This window comes from Heliangelus exortis, chromosome 2 (genome assembly GCF_036169615.1).
Source record: "Heliangelus exortis chromosome 2, bHelExo1.hap1, whole genome shotgun sequence".
Taxonomy (NCBI): domain Eukaryota; kingdom Metazoa; phylum Chordata; class Aves; order Apodiformes; family Trochilidae; genus Heliangelus; species Heliangelus exortis.
Window position 1 is genome coordinate 84,093,111 of NC_092423.1, and position 19,092 is coordinate 84,112,202.

General features: G+C 39.9%; 1 protein-coding gene across 17 annotated transcripts in view; it reads left to right on the forward strand.

Moving 5' to 3' along the window:
• FHOD3 (formin homology 2 domain containing 3) overlaps positions 1-19,092 on the forward strand; it is a 383,672-nt gene that overhangs the window by 54,877 nt on the left and 309,703 nt on the right. The window lies entirely within an intron of this gene.

The following is a 19,092-nucleotide window of genomic DNA, read 5'->3' on the forward strand; positions in this document are numbered from 1 at the left end:
AAGGTTGCATAAATGAAGGCTGATGTGTTGTGAGGGTGTTAATATGTTCTTCAGGGTTCTGCAGAGCAGCATGCTCATTGATTATTTGTGGCAAAGATAATGCTTGTGTTCTGGTGATACTAGTGATAGATGGTATGGGTGGTTCATTTAAGAAAATGGTTGATTTAAGAAAATAAAAAAAATAATCCTAAGTGTATGCTCTGCAGTTTCCTGTTCTGTTTTCAGCTTCTCTGTAGTGGATTCAACACCCTAATATGTTTAGCTCATAGTTGGTCTTGCTTCAAGAGATCATAGATGAAGCATTCCAATGTAGATACAGTAGAGATACATTCCTGAAAAGGTGGAGGAAAAAGTCTAAGTTTTCTATTATTTCCATAACCCTAGTCCTTTCAAAGGATTTGGGCTTTATATACAACCCAACTTCATTCCCCTGCCCCCAGGATGCATTATGAAACGTCCTTTCTGGGAATTTGAACTGAGCATAAGCAACCTACAGAATTCCTCAAATACCTCCCATTGAGAGCAGTCTCTGGGCTGCCTCATGCAGGAACAGATTCTTCTCCACTACCATTGACTTGAAGTGCAGTAGGGCAAGCCTGTGTGTTAAGTATTAGAGGAGAAACAGAGATGCTGTGAAGTCTAGGTTGATTTTATAAATGTGAACCAAATTAAGAACAGCTTGGAGAAGCTTGTTCTTGTTAGGTCTGGGAATATCTTTGGCAAAACAGACCGGTGCAGAAAAACAAGATTTCATGTTTCCAGGACTGAGGTTTTATAAAAACAATTTTCATATAAAAGGTTTGTCCAGATTGCAGCCATCGAGGAATTGGAGCTTGCCAGGTTCCGAGCTTCCACGTGCGGTTGGTTTGTTGTTATCTGTTTGCATTCAAGCTCACTGTGGGCAATTAGGCACATTACTCCTTGTGTATTTTAATTGTTCTTGTACAAAAGGGTGTTCCTTTGTCAGGTGCTGTGACTCTTTGGCAGTGATGATGCATTCAGTGGTCAGTACAGAGGAAGCCAGGCTGCAAAACTCAAGTTCAGATTTCAAACTCCTAGAGCAGAGGTGTGTTTGGATATGGGCTCTTGGCTTCGTTCTTTACAGGCAGAAAAGCCAAATGCAAGATCTGGTTCTAATTTCCAGCCCCTCTGCTAAAGTTTAGATTTTTAGGTTAAGTTTTTGTTTCAGCCTGTAGCTTGATGTAATATGTAATGTAGTTTCTTTTATCATCTTTCTTTTTTCTTTTTTTTTTTCTTCTTTTTTCTTCTTTTTCTCTACATATCAAACGTATCTTCTTTTTAGGATGTGATAGTTTGAGAGTCAGGGACTGTCTGCAGTTCTTGGTTCTGGCCTCATTTGGTAACTTGTGCCTGGCAGTTAAACTTGTCATGGAATAGGAGGGTTTTTTCACTGGCACAGGTGGTACTTTTTTCATCTTGTGCATACTTTTACATCAGCTGCATGGTAATCAACATCTCTTTTGAAATATAAGCAGTAGGTTTTGAGAGTAAAAGGTGCCTTAGATGTTTGGAGCAGACGCCAGAAGCTAGAGCAATCCGAGATGGTGTTATGTGGAATAAAACCATCTTGCTCAGGTTATTTTCTTCACAATATCCTTGGAAAACATCATGGTTAGCAGTGTTACTGACCATGGAAAGTCCCTCATAAGTATGTAGGAATGCTTTATGAGAAGATGTGGCTTGTGCTGTAGTGCCCTTCCAGTACGGCTTCCTGTCATCCTTGCATTCAAGGTTTTACCCTGTTCTGAAGAGCTGACAGATGTAAAGTAATAATTTGCTGTCATAAAATCTCCTATTTGGCAGCAGAACTAGTATTTTTTTCTTCTTCTTCCTAGTGTGTACTTCTAAATTGTGGGAAATACACAAGTGTTTATATTCAGATATCCAGATAAAGTTTTCCATCATTAATGACTTCAAACTCCAGGGAATTCATTGGGCTTTAACATCGGAGAATAGCCAATATTTTATGAGACTAGGAAGCTTTAGCAAGTTCCATGTCAAGTAGGGTGGGTTTGTTTTTGGTGGGTTTTTTTTTGTTTGTTTGTTTGTTTTTTGTTTTTGGTTTTTTTGTTTGTTTGGGGTTTTTTTGGTTTTTTTTTGTTTGTTTGTTTTGTTTGTTTGTTTGTTTGTTTTTTTGCTTTTAAGCAGGGCAGGGAAAGAATAAAGCTTAAGAACTTGTGTCCGGAACTTGTTACTGAGTGGTATTTTCTGCCCCATTGTATACTGGTCACTCTTAAGCATCTCAAATGAATGTATTAATACACCCCTCCTCCAATTTTAGTTCCTGTTTTGTTCAAAATAAGGACTCAGCGTGGAGAAACAAATTTTCTTTTTAGCTATCAATCTACTTATATTCTTGTTTTGGTTTGATCCTGATTAAATTGTCAAGACTAATTACAAAAATAAAGTTTAAGTGGTTTTAATACAAAGTGCAATATTTTCAGTGTTCTCTTATATCAAAAGAATATCACTGACACCAGTTTTGTTCATAGTACATAACTAGCTGAAAAATATAGATGTACTTTTGTGATTCTTGATGTTAAAAGGTCCTAGTGGTGGAAGATCAGTCCTTTGAATAACCTAGTGTCTGGTTTTCATTCTTTTATTTTTTTTTTCCCCCCTACAATCTGCCAAATTTTACCTGGTATCCCAATTGGATTTACTGTAAGTTAATAGCCTGTGGGAAATGGATTTCTGGTACTTTTGCAGCCATATGACTGGCTTTGTTTGTATTTAGTTGTGTCTTGATGTAATTTTAATTTTATGTATTTAGCAATTACAGTGTTCACCTGAAGTCTTGATAAAGTACAATGTAAAGGAGGAGGGAGAACACCAAGAATGCCAAAAATGTTTGCCCTTGAAATTAAATGAGTATTTTCATCAGACCAACTTTGATTGTGAAGTTGTAAAGATCTTTAGAAGGTTATCAGAGAAGGTTATCTGTGATCTTTAGAAGGTTATCTGTTGTCAGAGAGTGACTTGGTTTATTCACTTTGTATTTGCTTGGACATTTCTGTGTTGCAGCTGCTGCTTCATTTGTCTGTTCATTGGTTTCTTGGTAGTTTTCTCTCAAAATCTGAGGAAAAGGTACTATTTATTCCTACATATCTGGACGGAATATCTAATCCAGGGCAGTCCAATGTCCTCTTTTATAACACTTATGCCCATGGTGAGGAATTGGGAATGTTGCTCTAAATACTGAAAATGAGATTGGATTGAGGACCCATGACAATGACTTAGAATGATTCTGCCAAAAGAAGTTTGGCATCATCTATAGGTGTCAATACAATACAGTGCAGTACAACAAAAATGAAAAAAAAAAAAAGGTGGCTGTAATTCTGGATACATGTATTGGCTTGGGATTGCTCAGAGTACTGTAGCTTGGAAAGTCAGCCAGTGTTGCAAAGTATATTTTAAATGTTACTTCTCCTTTGTGTCAGTTTATTATGTAAAAAAAAAACAAAACCCCCCCAAAATCCCAACAAAACAAACACATCTCAGTTGGATACTAAAAAACTTTTTCTTTATAAAATCATGGGTTTGTACATTTACAGTTCCTTATATTTATGCAAAGTCTTTCTTATTTCTGTCTGTATATTAAAAATAATAATTTTTATAGATATTTTAGTGTATTAAGCTTCATAGCTTGAGCCATCTTGGTCCCTTAACAGTGTACAAGGATATTACTGGAAGAGTCTTGCTAAATGAATGATCTAGCTTCATTATTAGTCATTATAACCATTTCATAATCCTGTTCTGTTGGCTTTTGCACACAGGCAGTTGCAGTTTTATTGGGACATGATTCTCTAAGTGCTACAGCCCATCCCTACCCATCCTTGCATAAGTGCTCAGCAATTTATTCCCAAGTATGGGATACAATAGCTGCCACGGCTCACAGCAGCTGCTTTTAGCCTCTGTTATTAGGCTTCAGCTTTACCCAGCAATGTTAGCACCAGTTAAGTCAACCTTCCCATCAGCTTTTTAGATTGCCTTTTTGACATGCTCTGGCTCTTGATACCTTTTTGGAAATGTAACTATAGGTACAGAGCCTTGAGCTCCTTTTGTTCCACAGTACCTGAGGGAAGCCGTAAGCTAGGAGGCTGGTAGAAGCCAGCTGCTTTTATTTGGTCTTTAATGGCTGAAGTATGCAGCTAGTCCTTTTTCCCATATACAGTTTTCCCTTCTGTTACCCATTACACGGGCTTTTTGCATGTAGCACAGCAGGTGTGATTAGGTCCTGAACTATATATGCATTTATTGAACCTTCTGGTAGGACCTGTCCCTCCAAGCACTTGAGATGCAAGTTCCTTCCCAGAGAAACCACTGTGCTTTCCCAAAGGCAAAGTCATATCTCATATCTACAAGCATATCTGGCACTTGGTTGTAGAGGAGTTAAGATACATAGAGAAGTAGGGAAACAGACGTGGTACTTTCTTGCTTAAGGTGCTTCTCCCTACAAATATCATTATTGGATTTGGTCTGCAATGCATTTGTGGTGTGCTGAGTGCCCAAGTCACATGCCATGGACACTGTGAATCTCCTCTGGTTCATATTTCAAAACTTTCTCTTTGAGAAACTTTTTAAACAAAAAGCTTTAAAGTAAACAAGTTTAGTGTTTTGGGGTTTGTTAGGAGTTTCTGAATGCGTTAAGAGTCTAAATAAAAGGAAGCCTAATTGTGGTACTACAGTCTTTCCTTGAACTCTTTACTTGGGGAAGTAGTGATTGATATGTTCAAATTAAAGAGGTACTTTGGGTGATCTGAAGGGCTTTTTACAGTTTTCTGTTCAGTGTTAGGCATTCCTAACAGAAAACATTTTCAGTCTGAGAGAGGAGAGGAAACATGTGGAGAGCATTAGCAGTTCAGCAAAACGTGCAACCGATTCGGATTTAATTTAAAGGGAACAAAAGAGGTGCCTTGAGAATTTCTCGGAAGCTCTGTGGGTTTGCCTTCTTTGCACTGATGGTAACAGGAGAGAGGGAGAGGTGAGCTGAAATTGCTTTATTGAGTATCTTCTTAGCATAATTGGGACATAAAAGATGGTGATTAATGGATTTAATGGTGCTGCACAGGGATCCCGCGTGCATTATGGATTTGTAATCGTGACATGCTTCCTATGACTCTTGCTGTAACTTGGGAGAAGTTCTGGCTTAAATGAAGATAATAAACAACATGTTTATTAGATGTAAACTGACATCACACAAATTGAGAAAATGTGAAAAAGAATGCCAAAGCTTGGGGGGATTTTTTTTTTTTTAATTTTAAGGATTAGTTTTGTTTTTTTTAATAGAATAATTTGAGTTCTAGTGCAGACAGAGCACACAGTACTGAGGCCTGTTTCCAGATGTGATTGGAGATATCTGGTTCAGCTCTCTTTCAATTGTAGTGAAACATGAAATAGCTGTAGAGTCTATGATAAAAATACCTTTTTCAGCTTTTTAGGATTATTTCCTGAGGATGTGGAACACAGATGCTCTTAAGTAAAATCCCCTGGTTTCCAGATCAGATTGCTTTGTGAAAATCTATCCATATAAATAACTTGTGGTTTTGCTCTAAAAATGTACACCACTTTAAACTGAAATGTTAGACTTTTGTTGTACTCCTTGTGCATGCTTTTAGTCAGCGTCCTTTGTGGGATGAACCACGGTGCTTCCCCATAACCTGTGATTTACCTTCTGTGATCTCACTGAGAAACCTCTGGGCCAGTCCTGTAGCATTTCAGAATTTTGAGACAAGGCAGGGTGATTTCCAAGAATTGTCCATGCATATTACATTGAAACTATAATCCTTAAAATAGGCTTTGCAGCAAGAGCAAAGAAGCTGTAGAGCAGATAAAGCCTCTGTTAGTAGTGAGTTGTTGCTTAAAAGTGGTGGATTCCTGCTTTAAAGGGGCTTTTCCAGGTGTGAAAGGACTGCTGCAGAGTGTGCTAGTGGGATGCTTTTTTCATCTTGGGAAACTTTGGTTAAAATGTGAGGGCTTATCTGACTCCACTCACACCAAGAATACTGTAGAAATAGAGTGAAATGTCTTTTAATTGGGATATCCTCTTTCTGACTTTTTTTCCTTAATAACTTAGATTTCCATAATAATTCTTTCTTCTTACAATGTATAAAAAATAGCAGGGAGAAGGAATCTACTTTTGGATCTTAAAACATAGTGAGATTTAAAACAAATCTTGTTTCTGCACAAACAAAAATTTTCAACCATACTCACTAGCACCTTAAAGGAAATAACCTCTTTGTAAAGCCATGATGGAAAAGAAGTAGTATGATGTTTTGCTTCCCACCCCCCAAAGCAATCCCATTTAGACCTGTTTCAGATATATTTTTTTAAATTAATTACAAAGTACTATAATACTAATGTAAATTTTTTTTCATCGTGACATTAAAATTACATGTACTGTTCTTTCTTTGCCTTCAGCTATCCTATTCCTCTTTCATTTGTAACCTTTTCATCTTTTTCATGTGCAGCTGCTTTTATTTATGGAGAAAATAAGATGACTTAATTTGTAAGTTGTGTGTCTCTCTTGAATGAAATATTCCGAAGACTGAGGGACTTTATTTAAATAGGTGGTATGGTTCCCTGATGTTGTCTTTAACCCTTGTATGTGAGGTATCCACCAAAACCAGCATCAAGAAAATGTGAGCTATAGTGCAAAATATTGCTATGGTGCCTTCGGAAAAGCTGAGATAAAATGTTCATCTTGGGACCAGAACATGCCACAAGCAGATGTGGTCATCAGGGCTGGAGGAATCCCACCACTCTTTATCATTACAGTTTTGTACGTGTACGAGCTTGATGAAGGTCATGGTGTGTCTATTTGGAAAAGGGCATTAGATAGGGGATTTTTTAAAGCATTTAATTGGCAAAATATTGCCAATGAAAAAATGAAAATGCAAGCTTTATGAAATATTGTATCATGCAGATGACTTTATTTAACAGTTTTCCTTGTCTTCAAGTGTTACTCTAACAATGAGCTGTCCTTTTCTGTTTAGTTGGGTTTTTTATGTACAGTATCTGTATTTTAATAACAATAACATTTCCTTTAATTCTCTCTTTTTCCTGTTTAGTCTCAGTAAGGCACATAAAAATTTAGACTCCAAAGAGATAAAGTTACAACTACTCAATTTAAAACCCCAGCAGAAGTTGCTGTGGCTGAGCAGCATGCTGATGTAAGTGGTAGGATGCCATAAGCCATGTTGGTTCATATTTAGCAGTTTGATACGAGTCTGGTATGTATGAAGTGTTGTCTCAGGTTTCCTTTAACCTTTCAGACATTAAATATTTAGCTCTGATCTTACTGTTCAAACATGAAGAGGAGTGTGTTGATTAAAAAAAAAAAAAAAAAAAAAAGAAGTTAAAACCTGTTTCTGCTGGTTTATTTCTCCCTGTGGCTGTTGACAAGGATTAAACTTCAGCTTCAAGGGCCAGTTGTAACTTCAGAATGTCTAAAGCTGGCATTTCAGTTTAACTTTTTGTGTGTTAAGGAAGAAAATATAAATGTTGAATGTGTTCCTTACTTCTACTACATATTCCTAAATTTATGTTCCCTGGCCATTTAAGAGTCCATTCAGCATCAAATACCACTGGAGAGATTTGCTTACTGCTCTGCTTTGTGTGAAACGTGGACAGCTGAGAGGGCAGAAAGCTTCTGTCAGGCTGGGCATGAGAGGATGCCTGGGACTGATCTTGCCAGTGCCTGAGGGCTGGAGTTTTCCTCAGCCCTTTTAGCAGTAGAAGTTATTCTGCAGGTTGTGGGGGCAGATGAGCTGTTCCAGGCAGGGGAGGATGGTGACAATACTGGAAACACATCAGCCAGCTGTCATGTCTTTTCTGCCTCTTGCTGCCTAGATGACCATGCCTGAGTGGTTCACTATAACTGCATCAAAAATGCATTGGGAGGCTTTTCTACTTTTTTTCTTTCACAGTTGAAGCCCTCGGTGTTACACTGAAGAAAAACTTGCTAAGGAAAACATGGGTGTGTTTTCATGAAAGGTCCAGTGTCCTGTGTAACAGCATCCTGACAAAGTTTGGTTAGAACTGTCATAAAGGAGTTCTGCCATATGTTTTTCACTTCAGTGTTTATTATTTCCCAATATATTAAAAATATGAGATCCCAAAAGAGCGGATGAGGAAATGAAATCCTCCTTGTATCTTTTGCCAGAATAGCCATATACAGCTATATGCAGTGTTCTCAGAGGTGGTGTACCTTGTGAGAGGGGAGCACTAGGGATGCTCCCCAAAGCCCTGCTGTGCTTTTGTCCCAAGGTTAAGGCAAGCAATGAATAGACAAACACCCATAGCTACCCTAGACCACATCCTGTGGGGTGCTCTGGTAGCAGTGGCTGGGTCTCCTGGATTTTCACTCCTAGGTTGTTGGTCTGCACTATTTGGTTTATAATGTGCATTTGAGGTGGTGTGTGTGGCTTTTAGTTTTGTATGTTGACTGTTCCAGGCTCTGTAGTCAAAATTCAGTCATTTTATTATCTTTAGTAAGACTTTATGGGGAGTGTTTCTAACCTAACTGCTGTGAGGTTGGATCTTTTTTGTTTTAAAGCCAGTAAAAAACATATTTTATACCAACTCAGGGACCCAGAGGAACATCTTTGAGCTGGCAGTACCTGTTTGACTAGATGCCTGTTACTTCAGGGTGCTGGGTATAGTTTTCAGCTGGCTCCAGGGGATGCTTGTCCAGGAGGCAGGAAGTGTGCAGAGTCCAAACACAGAAATACCAAAACAGTTCCTAAATTTCTCTGTGGGGAAAAACAAAACACCAGAGAAGAAGCACATGCTGCACAGAAAAAAGATTTTTTGTTATTGCATCTGTTTTATGAATACTGAGAATGGGGCTTTGAGCAGCCTGGTTTAGTGGGACATGTCCCTGCCCATGCCAGGGGGATTGGAACTAGATTACCTTTAAGGTCCCTTCTGACCCAAACCATTCTGTTATCCTATGAATCTCTATTCTTAGTTTAAAGAAAACCAAACATCCCCAAACCAACCCAACCCCCAAAACCAAACAAAAAACCAAAACAGCAACAAGAAAACAACACAGACTTAATTCATTCCTCTTCTCTGGTTTCCTCTTTGTTGCATGAAGGGAGCCTGCTTCAACTGACAAGAAGCTTCGAGGCACTGTACATAGATTTTCTTTGCCATATTGTTTGAGTTGTGCCATCTGTGGTGCATGTAGGAAAATAACTTGGAAGTTTTACTGCTGTATTGCTGCCATGAGCAGTCGTCTTCTCAGCCTCCCAGACGTGCCATGCATGCAGCTTGGTGGCTGTGTTAGCCTCTAGGCTCCCTCTGTCATCAGTGGGCAGAGGGGCACTTCAGAGCATCTCAGTTATGTTCCTTCCCTGAACTGCTCTTGTTCCATTGACCATAAAGGGAACAGATTAGGGAGAGGAACTGCCTGGCTGAAAAGTACACATACTATCCGTTGTCCCTTTCTGGTTTCTGTCTTCAGAGTCCTGATAGTAATTCTTGGATGACAGCAGCTTTTACTGAAATCTGGTTCTTTGCCAAGCTCTGAAAATAGTTGCACTGATTCCTTTTTTACTGCTTTCTATAGGGATCTAATATGTAATTTTTATATATCAATTAGCTTATTGAAATAACTTCTACAAAGTCATGCTGGAATGAAGCTTGGTAAGTGCAAGTAAGATATAGGGATTCAGGCTATGAGTTGCCTCCATTGGCTGCAAGGCCCATTGTATGGGCAGAAACAAATGGAGCTGGTGTCTGCTGTTGTTGTGTCCAAGTGCTGTGCTGGGACTGAGGCAGATATTCTGGATGTTGGAGCACAAGACTCTCTCCAAATCCTCACCTGCCTTAGGACTACTTGCGGTAAGAATTCCTCCATTCTGCCCCTATGGAGTGCTGGTTTTGCATTTGAATGAAATTATGCTTTTTGGTAATTTTTACCAGCCTGCTTCCTGGAGATCGAATCTGCAGGTGCATCCCTTTCCAAAAAGGATAAAGTTACAAAAAAGGATAAAGTCCAAAAAGGATAAAGTTACACCAGCATGGTGTTTCTGACAAGACATCCCTCCAGGCAAGCGACCTGCTTCCCTTATTACAGGACTTGCTGCGCTATCTGCAAAGCTGCAAGAGCTGAAGAGGAGATTTCCTATTTCTGTGTCTCCTGTTGCTGCTGTTATTTTCTTGTATTGCCTGGTTTTCTGAGCCTGATGCTGTGCACCAGCAGATCCCAGAGGCAGCTGCAGCCTCTGCTGCCTTTTGAGGGCTGGGTGGGTGGCAGGGGGTCAGGCAGCCCAGGCACTGCCTACGCAGGATCTCTCCTAAACCTCCCTTTAGGGGTCAGGTCAACTGTACTTTGTAGTAGGCAACTCCTACTAGGAAAGATCTTTTCCCTGTTTTCTATTAATAGCAAGGAAAGCGAGACGGGAGACGCTTTGTGGACTGTATCCATACCTGCCCTCTTTTTGCTGACAAAACAAGAGTGGCTGCATGTCCTGGGCATTAATATGCAATACCTTATCAGAGGTGGCTGTGGCTTGTGTCAACTTTCACCCCTTTCACTCTGTTGTCCTGGTAGATAATGAAATTGTGCCTTTTATTTATCAGTTCCTCCTTCATTATGTGATATCACAGTGACCCAACTATGTGCCATTGACCTCATGGTATCTCTTGGGGTTTTGTGCTACTGTTCTTTGCATCCTTGCACATTCATGACAGTGCTGCTTTTCGTTTTTCTCTCTTTCTTACCTTGTTGATAGGACATGAGAGTGTGTTACAGCTTTTGTGTTTGTCAGGGATAGCTTGTTTTGTCTAAGAAGAAAAGCAGTAGCACAAGTTTGTAAAAATGTGTCTTGTGAGGATAAGTGTTTCTTTTCCATTTTCATCCAGAAGACTGCCATGAAGGACTCAGTGAATAGCTCAGTTTCCTCAGTCTCATGTTTATATTCCCATGCTCATTTGAATTAGGTACCTGCCTGGTACTTTGACTGCTCTGTACTGCACAGATAGGCAGGCTGTGGTGTGCCTCTTATGATTGCAGAGAGTGAACAAACAGCTCTGGACACCTGCAAAATAAATGTTGGTTATTTAGACACTTGATTATCTGCTTTCAGCTCTAGCAACTTCCAGTCTGGATTGCAAAATTTCTTAAGTATGCTTTCTGATTATCTCCTGAAACCTATTACAGTGTTTCTGTTAGCACAGTGTGCCTAGTGTGCCAGGGAGTCTATGGACAGGATCTGTGGGAACATTCCTTGATGTAACAGGCAAGATAAAAGTAGAAAAAATTATTGTTTTCCAAAACCAAGCTAAATTAAAACCCTTCCTAATCCTGAGCAGCCAAGAAGAAGGAATAATAATCTAGGTAACCCTTGCATCATGAGGTTGCAAATTTGGAAATATAAACAGGTAATAACTGTAAATAACTGAGCATACTCAAGAAGCAGCTGTTTGTGTGTGGGAAGGTGTGTGTACATTATTTGTCTATTGTGCTTTAATGAAATACAGACTTGAAAGCACATATTATCAAGTGGTATGGTGCAAGTAAGTGCAGAGCTTATTTATGTTCTCTAACATGATCATAAGACACTTTGAAGGTGATTATTTTATAGAGGATTATTTTCCAGAGATATTTAGGTTCTTGTCAATTGATAAGTTCTGAAAGATTTTCATCTTCTCCCCTCCACAGAGTGAGTAAGCATGAAGTGAATCACAAATCATAGACTCACAGAATGGTTTTGGTTGGAAGAGACCTTAAAGATCATCTCAGTTCCAACCTCCCTGCGTGTGCCAGGGACTCCTTCCACTAGACCAGGCTGCTCAAGGCTTCCATCCAGCCTGGCCATGAATTCTTCCATGGAGGGGGCATCCACAGTCCCCACCAAACAGGTTGTAGAACAAAATGGCCTTGCAGGATCAGACCAAAGGTCTGTGTAGGCCAGTTTCCCCATTCTTCTGCTTCATTTTGAAACAGCTGCTAACTGTGACTTAATTGAAGAATATAAGAAGAGTGCAAAGTATTCCACTAGAGTTCTTTCCAGCCTTTTGCAGTCTTGAGCTTCATGACTTTGAGGTGTGGTGTCTTCAGAGCTGGTCACCCTCCGTGGAGTCTCCTTCCAGGAACCTGCCCAGCTGCTCTTCAGACTTTTAGCATGTAAAAAATATTGCAGGTATAAGTTCCCAAGTTCAATAGCTGGTCCCTGCACTCTGGGTGAGGGACCAGCTCTTTTTGGCTATTTGGACTTGAAACTTTACTTTGGTTACCTGTAGCTATATTGGAAAAGGAATTCCTGATTGATTTCCAGCATTCTGTTGAAGGCTCAATAGCTGCTTCTCCTTGTTCCCCTCCTGCCTTTTCCCCAGTTCATCTCATTACAATTTAGAAATTCTTGTAAAGAATGGGGAATCTAAGGGATCTGAGTGGCCATTCCTGCTCTGGAAGCTGGACTGTCTTCATAGCATAATAGTTCCTTAAAAAAAACCACAAATATTTGCCAATAATCAGCCTTCTCACAGTTCTGTCTGTTCCAGTTCTGCTGTGTGTGGCATTTGAGACTGAGGGCCTCAAACATACCTACTATTGAAAATGCATGTACGCAATTTATTTAAATATTGTTGCAATGCTGATTTTTCCTTTGTTTTGTATTCTCTTAAAAATAATTTCAATTATCTTCTATCTATGGAGCAGTTAAAAAAGCAGAGTTGCTACCAAACTGGTATTACCTGAGTGCCTTCTGAGTAATAAAATTCAATTCAAAGACATAATTATATGTAAAGTTTAGGTGATTTTTTTTTAAAAAACAAGATGTAGCATTTTTCTGCACTGAATGTCATATGTAATTTTTATTATTCAATCAGCACTGGATGCTCCTTTGGCAGTTACCTCTAAAACTCCTGTTACCTGCTTTGAGTAGCTGAGAATTAAAAAAACTCACTCTTTTTCCATGTACTCTTCATGTTCTTTGTAACTGGAGATCAGCAAAGACCCATGAACCAGTTTAGTTAGTTAGGCTCTGAATTTAAATTTTCTAAGTATAAATTGAGTATAATTTTAGCTCTGGGATTTCCGTGGGGTTAATGAAGGTATAAGTTTCCCCTAATATATCTATTCTGATGTGAAAACAAAGGTGTAAGCTGACACATAATCAGGTGTACTTAAGGAGTCAGAACTAACCCATATGTTAATTGTGCCAGGGTGGCCTTGTCTTAACTAGAATGTGATTAATCACCACACATCTGTTTTCCATTCTAATCAAAATGTAACCAATACCTCTTTTTGCTTGTTCACCATAGCTGGTTTTCCATGGATCCATAACAGACTTAAGAAAAAAGTTCAGTATGCTTGGCTGGAATTAGAGATCATTTTTCTCTCTCTCAGTAAAATTCCTTTGACACGACCTGTAAATTTTAGCTAATGCTATTTAGTGAAAATACTGACTCTAACTCGACAGAAAACAGGTCTTTAATACATGAGCTTGTTACAATATCAGATACAACACCCGTCCTCTCTTGCTACTCTTTCCCTTCCTCTTGAACTGCTGCAGAAGTAGTGCTTGGAAGGATGATTTTTTTCTTCTTCGTTGTGGTAGTAAATCCTTACAGCCTTGAAGCAAGAATTTTCTACAGACATTTGCTGGGGAGTCTCTTGTGTTGGGAAAGGTCCAGCAAGGACCAGAAAGGTCTGTGAACCTTTTGTTGACTTTAAATAACCAGGGTTTTAAGAAGGGACAGGGATTTCCCCAACCAGTAGTGTCATGCCTTGTCCTCACATGAAGAGCAAAATGAAACACAGCAATAGCTTTCCACCTTGTGGTAGGTTTGGTGTTTTGGGGAAGCTGGAGGACCCCGTGTGTGTGTTGAGGATTAGGTAAATCAGGGTACAGTTTCCAAAGGTACCATGCTGAGTGCTGCCTCGTGCTCCCCTGGTGCATTTTACCATCCCCCCAGTGACACACGTGGCTTTGCTGGGCTGTGCTTCCCAGTGAATCACTGGGGTCCTGGGATTCACCAGAGTCCTGTGTCATGGCACAGGAAGGAGATGAACTTTAAGCATGGGTGGCTTGAGCCATTTGATGGGCAGAGCAGCCACCTCCTGCAGCCGTGCCACTGGCAAGGTGGTGAGGGTGAGTAGCTGCAGCCTTGGAACCAGGCAGCAACAGCATTTCTGCCACTAGAGAAAGGTTGTCTCACCATTGCAAACACAGCACATCCGTGGAGTGGGAACAGGACTGTTCTAATGGTTGTACATCATGCTTTACACCAGTACTTACAGAAAGTTTGACTCTATTCCTGCAACTCTCAGGCAGGTGCTAAGCTTCTGAGGAGTAAGAAAAAGCATCCTGTGTGCAAGCTGGGAGTATGTAATCCAATTCAACAAAAATTTTGAGAGTTTTTTTTTTCTTGTTGTGCTTTATCTAACAACACATTTTAAATTTCCTGATCTTTGTCATCCTGCAGTTTATACTATCTAAACAGATTTTACCCACCTTTCCAGCCTGAAACAGTTGCATTAATTACAATGGAAGCTCTGGTATTTAATCAGTCCCTTGATTTGTCAAATGTTCGTATTTTTAATATACGGGGTTTTTTTCCATTTTGCTTTGCAGTTTCCTAGATCTATGACTTCAGTTTTATTACTTAGTTGTTTAGTAATTGTGAATTTCCAGTAGCAGCTGGTTGAAAATCAAAAGCTTCAGTATGTTTTCATGTACAAATCTGGCGTGGCACAGAGAGGTCTGAGGGTGTTGAGGGCAGTAACCAGAGAGCAGGGAGGGCAGCTGATCACACCCTATATACAGGAGAGCTCAGCTTACCATGGAAACTTAAAAAACTCTCTCCAAATCTGTTTCATATATCAGAATATGAAGTTACTTAAGAGGTATAAGTTTTCCACAAGGAAAAAAAATATCTACAGCTTAAGTTTTTATGTGCAAGAGTGTTTATGGATGCTAATTTGAAAACTCGAGGGTTCTTTCAGAATGGTGTGCTGTAAAGATTGTGCTTTGGGAAATCAGTGGTGTTTTGCACCAGTCTGTATTAAAGTTAGTTTACTACATCATGTCTAGTAAAAGCCACTTATAGAAGTACTTCTTTTATGATAGTCTCTATGCAGGGATTTAAAAGTGGGAGGGGCATCCTGTGAGAGCAGTCTTCTGCTATCATATCCTTGCATAATCTCCTCTATAAAGTTGCTACATAATATACATGTACAATAAAATACATAATACATGAGCAATATACATGGCAATAGCGATTTTTTTTTTTTTTTTTTTTACTTTTTTTTTCCCCCCTCCTCATTTGTCTTAAATTGCTGACTTTGCCCTGTGTTTCCTGGTTAAAATTCAATTTCTGCTGACCGTGCAGCCTGCGATTTCATTACTGCTGACCTCACCTGGCATCTGAAGTTTGGGAACAGCTGTGCATGCTGAATCAGATCTTCATCCCGTGCAAATTAATTCTTCAGTAAATCAGATGAGAAGCTGGTACAGCCTGTATGTAATTTCTATCATGTGTAGGTTCAAAACACTTTACTCTGAGCTTGCTGCTCTATAGATTCTGGGTTCAAAGCATCAAGGAGCTTCCGAGGTGGAATCTCAGGGTGGAATGAAATCAATAAGAACATGCTTAAGATAGAGATCAACAGTTGAAGAGTGATTAAGGTCTCATTCTCATATTTCAGATTGGACATTCTATTCAACAGCAGTTCTGCTTAAGGGATTCTACAGAGCTGGTTTTATGCGGTGTATATTCTCATTGCATCGATTTTAAACAGCAGAATATTGTGTGTGGCATGTTGACAACTTAGAAACATGTAGACAAACTTGTAGAGTGGTGGTGGGAAGGAAGACAACTTGGTAGCTGAGTCTTGAATTTCTGACTCTGGGTAATTGATCCTTAGCAGACTGTGGCAAGAATTGCTGCTGGATGCTGCCGTGTTGCATACCCTGCAGGTTTCCAAAGGAGCAGCTGTGAAGGCAGTTAAATTCAGTGGAGGCTTTCACTAGTGTTACAGTAAGGTGTTTGGCACCAACAATGAAATATGAGGATATAGAAATACTGTTGAGGCTACTAAACTAACTCTAGGCAAAAAAACACCAAAGCAACCCTTCCCTTGCCAGCTCAGTCTACCTCCTTCCCTCCTTCCCTCCTTCCCTCCTTCCCTCCTTCCCTCCTTCCCTCCTTCCCTCCTTCCCTCCTTCCCTCCTTCCCTCCTTCCCTCCTTCCCTCCTTCCCTCCTTCCCTCCTTCCCTCCTTCCCTCCTTCCCTCCTTCCCTCCCTCCCTCCCTCCCTCCCTCCCTCCCTCCCTCCCTCCCTCCCTCCCTCCCTCCCTCCCTCCCTCCCTCCCTCCCTCCCTCCCTCATCCCTAAGGGAATGCTTGCTACTGCAGGTGAGGAGCTTGTAAGTGGTTGTACACATACATTAGGGTCGTCTTGGTCACCATCACGTCCAAAATGAACACCTGGGTTTCCTCATCGCGTGAAGAAAAAAATGGTGATGCCCCTGGGGTAGAGGTGACAGGGCTGTCTAAGAAGCCCTGAGTGCAGCGGTAAACAGATACCTGGATTAAAATGACAGTGAGTTAATTCAATGCAGGCTTATTCTTAGAGGACAGGCCAGTTGAGCAGACGTAAAATGCTGCTGTAACAGACAGACAACTGCTTGAGAAAGAGATTGAAATAGAGTAAGGTAATTAGGCCAGGAGGCAAAAGTATTGCATGACACTACATACATGACTAGGGCTAGAATCAACAGTTACCTTCCTGGAGGTCTTTGGCTGTAACACCAAAAGGAAGGAGTGTAAGAGTGGAAACAAAGCAATATTTCTAATATTATTTCTTTTTTATATTTTTATGCAAGGTACTTTCCAGATACTTGAAAGGAATAACCCTCGCTTCAAAGCATCTGTTTTTTTACTACAGTAACTTAGAGGTTTGGGGAAGGGGAACTGAACAAGGAAAGCATATGTCATTTAAATGCTTAATTACACACGCAGAAAATATTTGAAGCAGTCAGAAGGTTTCTTAACCCTCAGAAGTTAGTGAACACTGGAATTATGACAGACTTCAAGGCTTTTATTATGGTATATTTCAAAGCTTTTGTGTGTGCATTTTTCTTCTTGGTCACGCATGCTGTAGAAGAAGGAAAGGCTGAGTGGGGATACCTGCTTATTTCAGGCAGTATTTCAGTATTTCAGCATCCAGCAGGCAATTGATAGGCAGTAGCAAGGTACTGTAAGATGTAGTCACAGTCTAGGAGCAGTGCAATTCCCAGACGCAGCGTTGTATACTCCTGGATTAAATATGGCATAGAAGTGTTACAGGAGTTTTGTGTTCAGCTTGCAGATCTTTGTTAAAAGAACTCTAAAAAAAAAATTGCAGTGTGGCAGCCAAGGCTGGATACAGTGCTTCTGGCAAGTCTTAGATGAATTTATGTCGTCGACTTCTTGGCACTGCCAGTAACTGCCCTAGCAGGTTGCAGGAGAAAGTTGTGGTCCTCTGCAGTAACTCATACTTAGGCAGTTGTTTTCTCTGTTATTTTCTGACATGAGGAGTATGTTGAAATCAACCAACTCTGATTTAACTTGACATGCTGGAGGGAATTTTCTCTAGAAACCACAATTTTTTCTATATTACTAGCTATATTTTCTAGCTACCAGTAGAGGAGAAAAGAGACAAAGGAATGTTTCTCTGTTCTGCAGAATGAACCATTTTTTCCTTTCTCGTCTTTCCCCAACTCCCTTTTTGCCTCCCAGGAGGGAGAGAGAAGAGGGGAGAGACAGTGGAACCTACGGCTAAGTTTGGTTAAAGAAAAAAAGTGGAGAGCAAGGTCTTAAAAAAAACAAGTGTTAGGTGACATTAACCAGAGGAAAAGCTACCAGACTGACTTGTAGCTAACCTACTGATGATGTTCTGGGCCAGCAGTGTCACTCAGAGGGTGCTAAGGATGACTGGTGAAACAGCTGCCACAGACCTACATCAACATGTAGGTCTATGGAGAAGACTCTCATTAACTAATGATTAAACAAATGTAATTTTAACTTTCTCACATTTCTGCTACTAAAAAGGTTGGTTGATGCAGTGCACCTCTGATCTCTGCCCTTGCCCTTATTTTTAGGATAGTGGTCAGTGGGATAATTGACATCTTTTGGTAGAAAAATTGCACAAGAAGAGCTTTTAGCAAGAGCATATGCATTGCATTGGAGCTGTGATTTTGAATCTGTGTTCAAGACCATATTCAGCTGTTTTAATATCTTTCCAAAAGGAGGTTTTTGCCAAGAAATTCTTGTGGAGATATGTGTGACTGCCAGTACCTTCAGCAGGCAATTCATTGCAGAAGTGCCACATTAAACATAAAAACTTCAGCTGTCAAACATTGGAGTGTAGAATACAGTGTTTCTGTTTGCAGCTCTGTGTGGCCATTGTATGTTTTGTGCTATCTCAGATGTATCTTGTTTACTACTTTTCCTTCTCTGTTCTCCATCACTTCCCCACTGCTATGATCACAACTAAAGAAGTGCACAAGTCTCTTTCTTCTCTGTATTGATACATTAAAATGACAGTCAAAATATTCTACAGTTTAATTCAAAAACGTAAATTGCTGCATAGCAAATATAAGACATGGCATATGTAACATATCATCTCTTTCTTCATGCCCTTTTCTGGAGACAGTTAAAATGTTTGGGAGGTTCTTTTGGTTTTTTCTTTTTGTTTTTTTTTTTGGTTTGTTTGTTTGTGTTTTGTTTGTTTTTTGTTTGTTCTGGTTTTTCTTTTTTTTTTCTTTTCCCATATTTTATATCACAAAACACTCTGTAAGAGCAAACATCCTTCAGGGCCTCAGGGTGAGTTAAGATTTTGAAGAGCTGGGGTAGAGCTTTGCAACACTATGACCAGACAGGCAACCTATTTGAGATTGCAGAATGGTATTTTGTGTGTGTGGCACGTAGCATCTGAGCTGCTGTGTGCTGAGCTACCACTTAGCTCCTCTTTGGACAAGTTGCATACCACAGAGCCAAAGTGTGTTGCATCACATTGTTCCATGTCGTCTTTGACATGTACACTCAGTTCAGCTGGCACCCAAGTTTCTGCTGTT